Source organism: Temnothorax americanus, unplaced genomic scaffold, assembly GCF_048541705.1.
Source record: "Temnothorax americanus isolate GAGA-0224 unplaced genomic scaffold, ASM4854170v1 Scaffold154, whole genome shotgun sequence".
Classification (NCBI taxonomy): domain Eukaryota; kingdom Metazoa; phylum Arthropoda; class Insecta; order Hymenoptera; family Formicidae; genus Temnothorax; species Temnothorax americanus.
In genome coordinates, this window is record NW_027509291.1 from 205,905 (window position 1) to 216,321 (window position 10,417).

Genomic DNA, 10,417 nt, shown 5'->3' on the forward strand with positions numbered 1-10,417 from the left:
AATACAAAAGACAAAATTAGAATAAGTAAGAACTAAGAGAAAAGACACGGCGTGATAACTGTAATGAAGCGGCGAGCAGAAGTGGAAACGATGAAGATAATGATGTGTAAAAAGCAAAAAATAATAATAAATCATTTACACTCGGCCACCGCCTCATCATTATAAAACCAAATGAACAAATGAAACGTGCCTGAATGTACATAGTTGATGTGATGGCAATACATCACACAACTAAATTTCGTTGAATAGGTATAAGTTGTGTGAAATGTTGTGTGAAGTATTGCTGAGATTAGTGAGTCAACGGAGTTCGGTCGTTGAGCTCTCTCAAACTGAATAAGAACTGAAAACGGAATTATGACATCGCCACTTGGCACTAGTGTAGATTTTGACGCAGCAACAATTTATTTACAAAGACTAGAACACACTCAGCATACGTGACGCAACATGATCACGCACTCACGCCACGTCTCACCCAGCGGTAAGGCCCCCTGCAGAACCTCAGACGGAACCCAGTTCAAGTGAAAAAAGGTAGTCATAGAGCTTTTGCTTGAATTCATTGATGGACGACAACAACACTACTTCAACAGGTAGCGAATTCCATAAGTAAATGCCCGCAAGGTGGAAGGACCTGTGATAAGTCTCAGTTCTATGGATAGGAATTTGGAAGGTGTGAGGAAGCGCCAGACGTGAAGATCGCCTCATCGAGAGATCGGCCTTGACAAAGATCTCAGAGAGATAGCTAGGGGACATACCATTAGATATTTTGAACATCTCAATACCGAGGAAGTATAGACGTCTATTTCTCACAGTCAGCCACCTGAGTCGATGACGATAAAGAGTAATATGTTCGTCCCTTATCAAACTGAAGATAAACCGAAGAGAGAGAGAGAGAGAGAGAGAGAGAGAGAGAGAGAGAGAGAGAGAAGAGTATGGCACGCCGTTTTACTTTTTAATGGCATCAATAATATTCTACACAATATAAAAGTTTCCAAAAATAATTGTTCTAAGAAAAATAGCGATTCTTACTAATGATTTAAAATTATGTCGAACATAATAAAAATTGGACGAATTAAAATTATGTCGGGACATAAAAATAATTCCGAATTTTTATTATGTACCGACATCATAGTAATTCATCCAATTAAAATTATATCGGAACATAATAAAAATTGTACGGCAAGCCGTTTTACTTTTTAATAGCATAATAAATATTCCATTCAATATAAAAGATAAAAAAATAATAGTCTTAAGAAAAATTACAATGAATTAAAATTATAATTCGGTATAGTTAAACGGCCTGACTGGCAAGTTTTACTAGTATATCACAACGACGTTTCGACCACTAATTTGGGTCCTTTTCAAGTTATTTTAACAATGCTAGAATACGAGAATGAAAGAATATATAAGAAATTTAAAAAACAACATTACTCGTTGAACGGATTTACGATAATAACGGTAAATAGGACTTACATGGATCATTGTGCGTCAATTATATAAAATTCGTGGCGGGTCGGAAAAATACGACGGTCTCATGTGAAGGCCGAAAAACTAATGATACATTATCGCATAATACAGTAAACATAGAAGGAGAACTTAAAGTGATACATTATCGCAAAATACAGTAAACATAGAAGGAGAACTTAAAATGAAGAAATTATTCGATCATAGACCAATGGTAGGTTTTCAGTGTCTTTCTGTGAGTTGATTGCCCCTTTATGTTTTTTAATAAATAGCATTTCAGAAATTTCACGTTTTTTTAAATTTTGTTCTTTGTGTAAGATTGTAACATCCTGCCATTTGAAATTATGGTCGCAATCTGTTCTATGCTTACTGACGACCGAATGTTGGTTGGGAGGTTTTTTGATGTCTGCGCGATGCTCTTTTATACGCGTTTCTACAAACACGCGTGAACAAACACATTCAAAGAAGAATCTCAGAAATTAACAAACGATCGAATAATGAGGATAGCGCTAACAACGAGGACAATGCATTTACTCTTGATCTGAAAAATTATGTTCCCATCCTCTACGTAAAAACTTTTAGTGAGGGATTACGCCGTACGTTCAAAAATTACGGTTTGAACACCTTGTATACGGTCCCTAAGAAAATGGATACACTAATCAGGAAAGGGAAGGATAAATTGGAGATCGGGAGATGCACTGATGTCGTCTATAAACTCGATTGTTCTGATTGCAATGCATGCTATATCGGACAAACAAAGCGACATTTAGAAACGCGTATGAAAAAGCATCGCGCAGACATAAAAAAACCTCCCAACCAACATTCGGTCGTCAGTAAGCATAGAACAGATTGCGACCATAATTTCAAATGGCAGGATGTTACAATCTTACACAAAGAACAAAATTTAAAAAAACGTGAAATTTCTGAAATGCTATTTATTAAAAAACATAAAGGGGCAATCAACTCACAGAAAGACACTGAAAACCTACCATTGGTCTATGATCGAATAATTTCTTCACTTTAAGTTCTCCTTCTATGTTTACTGTATTTTGCGATAATGTATCACTTTAAGTTCTCCTTCTATGTTTACTGTATTATGCGATAATGTATCATTAGTTTTTCGGCCTTCACATGAGACCGTCGTATTTTTCCGACCCGCCACGAATTTTATATAATTGACGCACAATGATCCATGTAAGTCCTATTTACCGTTATTATCGTAAATCCGTTCAACGAGTAATGTTGTTTTTTAAATTTCTTATATATTCTTTCATTCTCGTATTCTAGCATTGTTAAAATAACTTGAAAAGGACTCAAATTATTGGTCGAAACGTCGTTGTGATATACTAATAAAACTTGCCAGTCAGGCCGTTTAACTATACCGAATTATATTTCATCACTGGCGAATAATCCTTATTGAATAATTAAAATTATGTCAAGACATCATAAAAATTCGGAATTATTTTTACGTGTCGATATAATTTTAATTCAACCAATTTTTATGATGTCACGACATAATTTTAATTTATCGAATTAAAATTTGATATACATAATAAAAATTGCATGGCACACCGTTTTACTTTTCAATAGCATAAATAATAATCTATACAATATAAAAGTTTCAAAAAATAATTGTCTTGAAAAAAATAGCGATTTTTACTAATGAATTAAATTTATGTCAAACATAATAAAAATTGCATAAATTAAAATTATGTCGGGACATAATAAAAATTCGAAATTATTTTTATGTCCTAACATAATTTTAATTTCACCAATTAAAATTATGTCTGGACATCATAAAAATTAGATGAATTAAAATTATTTCGAGACATCATAAAAATTGTATGAATTAAAATTATGTCGACATCATAAAAATTGAATAAATTAAAATTATGTCGCTACGTAAAAATAATTCCGAATTTTTATGTGTCGACATAATTTTAATTCATACAATTTTTATGATGTCTCGACATAATTTTAATTTATTCAATTTTTATGATGTTTCTCTCAATTTTTATGACATCTCGACATAATTTTAATTCATTCAATTTTTATGATGTCTCAATTTTTATGATGTCCAAATTTTTATGATGTCTGAACTTTTATGATGTCTGAATTTTTATGTCTCAATTTTTATGATGTCCGAATTTTTATGATGTCTGAACTTTTATGATGTCTGAATTTTTATGTCTCAATTTTTATGATGTCTCAATTTTTATGATGTCTCAATTTTTATGATGTCTCAATTTTTATGATGTCGCGACATAATTTTAATTCCGGAGCTGGTGATTTTTATCCCACAATATTGGCAGCATTGTGTAAGTAGCGTCAACAGTTCTCACAGCTTGAATTCGATGTCTACGTGTCCCAGGTCGCCGATTACGACGTCCAGATAATGCGCTTCGTAGTTTTCGGTGTCTAAGTGTATTAATACCTTGAATTCGATGTCTACGTGTCCCAGGTTGCCGATGACGACGTCCAGATAGCGCGCTCCGTAGTTTTCGGTGTCTAGGTGTAATAATACCTCGAATTCAATGTCTACGTGTTCCAGGTTGCCGATGACGAGGTCCACATAGTGCGCTTCATAGTTTTTGGTGTCTAGGTGTATTAATAACTTTAAATCTGAATGGGTGCGTTCAGCCGATACTCCGCTAGCCAAGCAATCGTGAGCAGTCGCTCGTTTTCGCTCGTTTCCTCTCGTGAACGTGCAATGAAGATCAATATACTACAAAATATTACTTCAAAGAACGAGGATTTGATACTTAAAGGGATAACTGATGCCGTAGATATTCATCGGCAAGCAATGAGATTGGTATTTGTGTAATATATGTATTTATGTAGATATGTATATGTGAATATAAAACGCGTATAATATTTAACATTTATTTGTGTTTGAAGATTATCCGAACTAATTGTATCTAAATTTGAGGCAATGTTGTTTTGTTTAATAACAATCGGAGTAATTTTTTTAAGTCTCTGTCTCTTTCGAGTAAGTCTTGAATATCGTCCAAAAATAATGATTTATGGATGATTTATTATTTCTTGATTTACAATTTTATGTTAAGAGTATGTAATCTGTTACTAACGTATACTGATTAAAAAATTATGCGTATAATTGTTTTGTTTTATTATATCAATTTTTATTTTTGCTCTTTAATCCTTTTGCTACGGAGCGACCGGGATGCGAACGGCTCTTCAGTGGCCGAAGTGTCGAACCACCGATATACGCGAGTCGGCCGAGAGAGCTAAGCACACGTTTAACGCGTTCAATTATTATATGTAATAAAACTCAATAACAAAAACATTTAAAAAATTTGTTAACAGTAACAATTCAAGTTAACATTTCAAATTGCTCGGCCGCAATGAGCATGTGGACAATGGACTAGTCACTGCTCGGCCGCAGCGAGCAGTATAATGAACAGTGACTGTAGTTACTCTCCGTACCGAAAGGGTTAAAATTAATTTACTAACATGTACAGCAGAATAAAGGTTAGAACATATACAGGGTGTATCACACCACACGTCCCACCCGAATTTTCCGTAAATGTGAAGTGACATTAGGAAATTGGACAGAAATGTTAAGCCTCAAATCCTATCCGAAGAATTGAATAAAAGTATTTCCGTTTTCCGGAACTAACCGAAAGTATAAGTAGCAACTAAGAGTCAATTTTGAAATCTCAAATGGGAACATATGTATAGGGTTGACCACATGTAGGGTCCAATAAAAGATGTTTCTTTTTTCAGACACGAAACTTTGTATTATTATTTCGACATCATCACCTTTCGATTTTCCAATCGTTTCTCCTCAACGGTTGGAGATACTGTGATTATGTTCAAATAAAAATAATTCTGTTTTGAAGCTCTATCCAACGATACCCTACACGACATGTTCTCATTTAAGATTTCAAAGTCGACTCCAGTTGCCACTATTTCCGATCAGTTCCGGAAAACGGAAATACCCTCATTCGATTTTTTGGATAAGATTGGCGCTTAACATTTCTCTCCAACTTCCTGTCACCTTGCGTTTACGGGTAGGGCGGATAGTTTGATACACAGTGTATATAGATAAACGGAGTATAACTACGATCTTAGATATTTCGTATCTTAGATATTTCAGGTAATGTCGTCCGCAGAAAATGCTAAGGAAATTTTGCTGCCTTTTGTATTTTCAGTTTGCAGTGTTTTTTATTTGTTCGTAGCCAATTATATCGGACAGGATATAATAAATCATAATAATCATATACATGTTACCGCGTAAGATATTTGTTTGTAACTTTACAATTATATATATATATATATATATATATATATATATATATGAAAGTTTATTTTATATCATTCTATATTGAAAGTAAAGATTAACATTGTTTTGCTTTCTCATAGAGGAAACTTTGTTTTCGTAAATTCGTATCCGCACAAAATTTCTTTTTTTAAAAAAAGGTAAAAAAAGGCGCCAAGTACACGTATAGTAGTGTATATGTTGTTATTTAAAAAAAAAAAAGAAAGTGGTAGTATTATACCTCGAAAAAACCTAAGTAACAAGTGGTAGATCTTTATATCTCGAAAAATCTCGAAAAAATCTAAGCAGTAGTATCTTTATTTCCGAAAAATTATAACCCAAGTGATACACGTCACAAAATTATGTTACCTTATCAAAAAGAAGAGTCGCGCTCAAGTGATCTATTACAATTACAAAAAAGAAATAATATCTTTTTAAATTAGAGCGCCAATTACACAGAGAGAACACGTATATTGCCTCAAAAGTAATAGTTGCTCTACTTTGAAAAATCTTTACATTGTGTCAATTAGAAAAAAATGTATGATAACAATTTTTTAAGATTAAAAAATTTTATTTAAATTTAACAAGGGAATACAAGATATTTAAATACAAAGTTTACATGTGTATTTTTTAATGGTCACAAAGAATTACAGAGGTAACAGGTCACAAAATACAAATATTTTATTAAAATACATAAATTTTTCTTGTAAAAAAACTTGGCGCTGCTAGACCTCGAAATTTTAAATAAATAAATAAACTTATTCTATACTTAATTATAAGCCGCATTATCCGCCGTCCGCGTAGTCACGCACACCCATATCACTCACTCCCACATCCACGCTGATAATCATTTAATATTACTCCCATTGTATTCTTCTCTGAATTATTTTTATTTATTGTTGTCCTTATTTATTTAAAAGGTCTAGCAGCGCCAAGTTTTTTTACAAGAAAAATTTATGTATTTTAATAAAATATTTTTATTTTGTACTGTTACTTCTGTAATTCTTTGTGGCCATTAAAAAATACACATGTAAATAACTTTGTATTTAAATATCTTGTATTCCCTTGTTAAATTTAAATAAAATTTTTTAATCTTATAAAATTGTTATTATACATTCTTTTCTAATTGACACAATGTAAAGATTTTTCAATGTAGTGCAACAATTATTTTTTGAGGCAATATACATGTTCTCTCTGTAATTGGCGCTCTAACTTAAAGAGATATCATTTCTTTTTTGTAATTGTAATAGATCACTTGAAGCGCGACTCTTCTTTTTGATAAGGTGACATAATTTTGTGACGTGTATCACTTGGGTTATAATTTTTCGGAAATAAAGATACTACTGCTTAGATTTTTTCGAGATTTTTCGAGATATAAAGATCTACCACTTGTTACTTAGGTTTTTTCGAGGTATAATACTACCACTTTCTTTTTTTTTTAGGTAACAACATATACACTACTATACGTGTACTTGGCGCCTTTTTTTACCTTTTTTTAAAAAAGGTAATTTTGTGCGGATATCACGCCTTTTTGTAGTATATTACGCATTGTATAAACAGTATGTACAGGATAAAGCTATTTGGAGGTATAATACTACCACTTTGTTTTTTTTCGAGGTAACAACATAACAGGGTAACAACATAATACATATACACTATTATGCGTGTACTTGGCGCTCTTTTTTACCTTTTTTTTTAAAGGTAATTTTGTACGGATCAACAGCTACGTCTAAAAATAAAATAATATATCAATATGATATTATGGCTACGATCAACGTGACACTACAAATGCTTCGAAGCATTCCTCTTCTCTTTTCTTTCAATAAAGAAAGAAGAAGAAGAAGAACCTCCAGAGCATTTGCATCACGTTGACCGTAGCCTATATATCAAGATATATATAATATCAACAACCTGTTCACCGTTCTCTGGATAGAATTGTAACACTGCTCTTGCGCTTCTTGACAGACATGCATACAACGTTGATAAGAAACGATATAAACGTCTTGTAGGATTGTGCAAAGTTTTGCTTGCATAGCACAACCACAAGCGCAGAAATACTGACAGCCCCATCAAACGTACCAGCTTTAAATGGCAATCCTTGACCTAAAAAATAAAATAATGTATTAATATGATATTATGGCTACGGTCAACGTGACACTACAAATGCTTCGAAGCATTCCTCTTCTCTTTTCTTTCAATGAAGAAAGAAGGAGAAGAAGAACGCTCCAGAGCATTTGTATCACGTTGACCGTAGCCTATATATCAAGATATATATATATATCTTTCAGCAACGTGCACAACTTTATTTGAGGTTATAATTCATACAACATTCATCGCACAAAATTTTTTAATTGCAAATCGGAAACGTACCTCGAGTTGAGCTCTTCTGCGATCAACAAAGTCGGGATCGAACGTGTCAGTCGTCACTTTCTGCCAAGCGTAGAGAACCTTCTTTTCCGGCAGCGATAGTAACACGATGGGTGCGTTCAGCCGATACTCCGCTAGCCTAGCAATCGTGAGCAGTCGCTCGTTTCCTCTCCTTTTAATCCATTGGGTCAAAGGAGAGGAAACGAGCGAAAACGAGCGACTACTCACGATTGCTAGGCTAGCGGAGTATCGGCTGAACGCACCCAATGTAGGGATACGAAATCTTTAGATAAGCACGAAGCAATTCAATTCAGTATATCGCCGGCACGATTACGGTGTTACTGCCGTTTCGCGTACGCGCGTATGCGCGCGTTGTCGCACCTTACTTCGCGACGCGTAATAAAGAGTCACACGATCGGTCTCGCTCCGCGCGTACTACCGTGTCTCTCGATCGATCGAGATAGGTTAACTGATCAGATGATGAACTGACTGACAGGATAGCGCTCTAAACGAACGCACTGTCTGCACTGCACTGCACTGCGACACTAACGCCGCTAGCCGCCAGTGTCGAAAAAGTGAAAGTGACGTTCTCTGTTTGTTACATGTATGTTATAAAGAAAAGCGGTCGACGTAGACGACGTATCTTAAAAATAAATTTTCGCATTTGGACTTTGCGTCGCAATATCTCCGCTCGTAGGGCACGTAGCGGAATATTATGAGAGAAACCCCCCCCTAATTGGACCCCAAGCTATCGATCAAGCTTACTTAGAACTTGATCCGTTCACTCGTTATCGAGATCTCAACATCTCGGGTACTCGCAACCCGTCGCGTCGCGTAAATGAGTCACGGTCGGTCTCGCTCCGCGTGTACTTGGCGCGAGACACTACCGTGTCTCTTGATCACAAAACGCATTCCTATATTTCACACACAATTGTTTACATTTTCCTTTACACATACTCAAAACACTTCTCCCGCTTCTCCTCCCCAAACTGATGGGATGCGTTTTGTAATAGCTCTATACATCAACCGAATTTGTCACACATCATATTCTTTTCGATTTTCAAGATGTTCCCGATACACAAACTTTTTAATATTACATTAGTTTTTCCATATTTAGGAGGTCAAAATCTACAAAAAATACTATTTTTTTTACTATACCTACTATCTTTTTTACTTACACTTTCTTAGGCAGAAACCCCTCCTTTTGGAAAGTAATCGATTAAATATTCCATATATTTTATTTTCTGGCACATATTTCAATACAAATAATCTAATTTACCATAACGTAACATTTGTATGTACGACTTGTACCAGTCCGTTAGAACACGCACAGTTGAATCAATTTCTTATAAGAACGAATATATCCGCGACCGAGTTACCGCTGAAAGCAAATTTGACGGATGTGTCTTTCCCATGAAATTGATCTATTCACAGAAAATTCACGCAAGCGCATTTTTTTCTTTTCAGCGCCGAAACTTCATTCCAGTACGCGCACTCATAGGATACACTTGCTCTCTAACAGACATATTCTCCAACTTCAAGTTATAATTTAAAAATGGCGAAAACTTTTTTAACCAATATTAAGTACCGAAATGTCATTTCTATCTGGTTTTCTGTATCATCTACTACTAGTCATATTCTTGTTCTTTTTTTGTTTTTTACTATACACATATTTATTATCGATAATTCTAACATATTTATATGTAATTGTTGACACCAAATAAAATATATAAGAGTATAAATAGCTAATGTTTAATAAAAAATTGCGCATAAAACTCGTATTTGGAAGCAAAGTAAAAGAAATATATATACTTTTTTGTTATTTTTTTATTCAACGTACACTTTAAAAATAAACGATTTCAATGCATCGCAAACACTTGATGTAATAATACCTTGATTTGTATAATTTTTATCTTTTATATCTTTATTAACAATTTTACATAAATATCTGCGCATTTTTAACAAAAATTAATATTTTTATTTTCTAAGCATGAATACCATTGATACTAAGCATGAATTATATTCTCACCACCATGCTGTTATTAAATTCATACTTGCTTCGTTATCGTGTAGCATATATAACGGTAAAGTAAGATACCGAAGTCTTAACCAGCTATAATTAAAAATGTTTCTTTTAATAGCATTTATTTTTAATATGATTATACTCTTTTGAGATATTTTATATCATCTTACCGTAGCAAAACATTCCATAGATGCATGAAATAATTTACCAACACTCAAAGTAAACTCCTTGGTTTGTTTTTGTAACAAGAACAATATCATTTTCTGTATGTGTATTGGAGCTCTATA

The 10,417-nt window shown here is 33.7% G+C and overlaps 1 long non-coding RNA gene across 1 annotated transcript; it reads left to right on the top strand.

Annotated features, from left to right (window-relative positions):
• The first annotated feature begins 3,860 nt into the window (after positions 1-3,860).
• On the top strand, positions 3,861-9,918 carry LOC143895360 (uncharacterized). Its single transcript, XR_013256292.1, has 2 exons — positions 3,861-4,273; positions 9,575-9,918. It is a non-coding gene; the product is annotated as an uncharacterized LOC143895360 (long non-coding RNA).
• Positions 9,919-10,417: the final 499 nt, after the last annotated feature.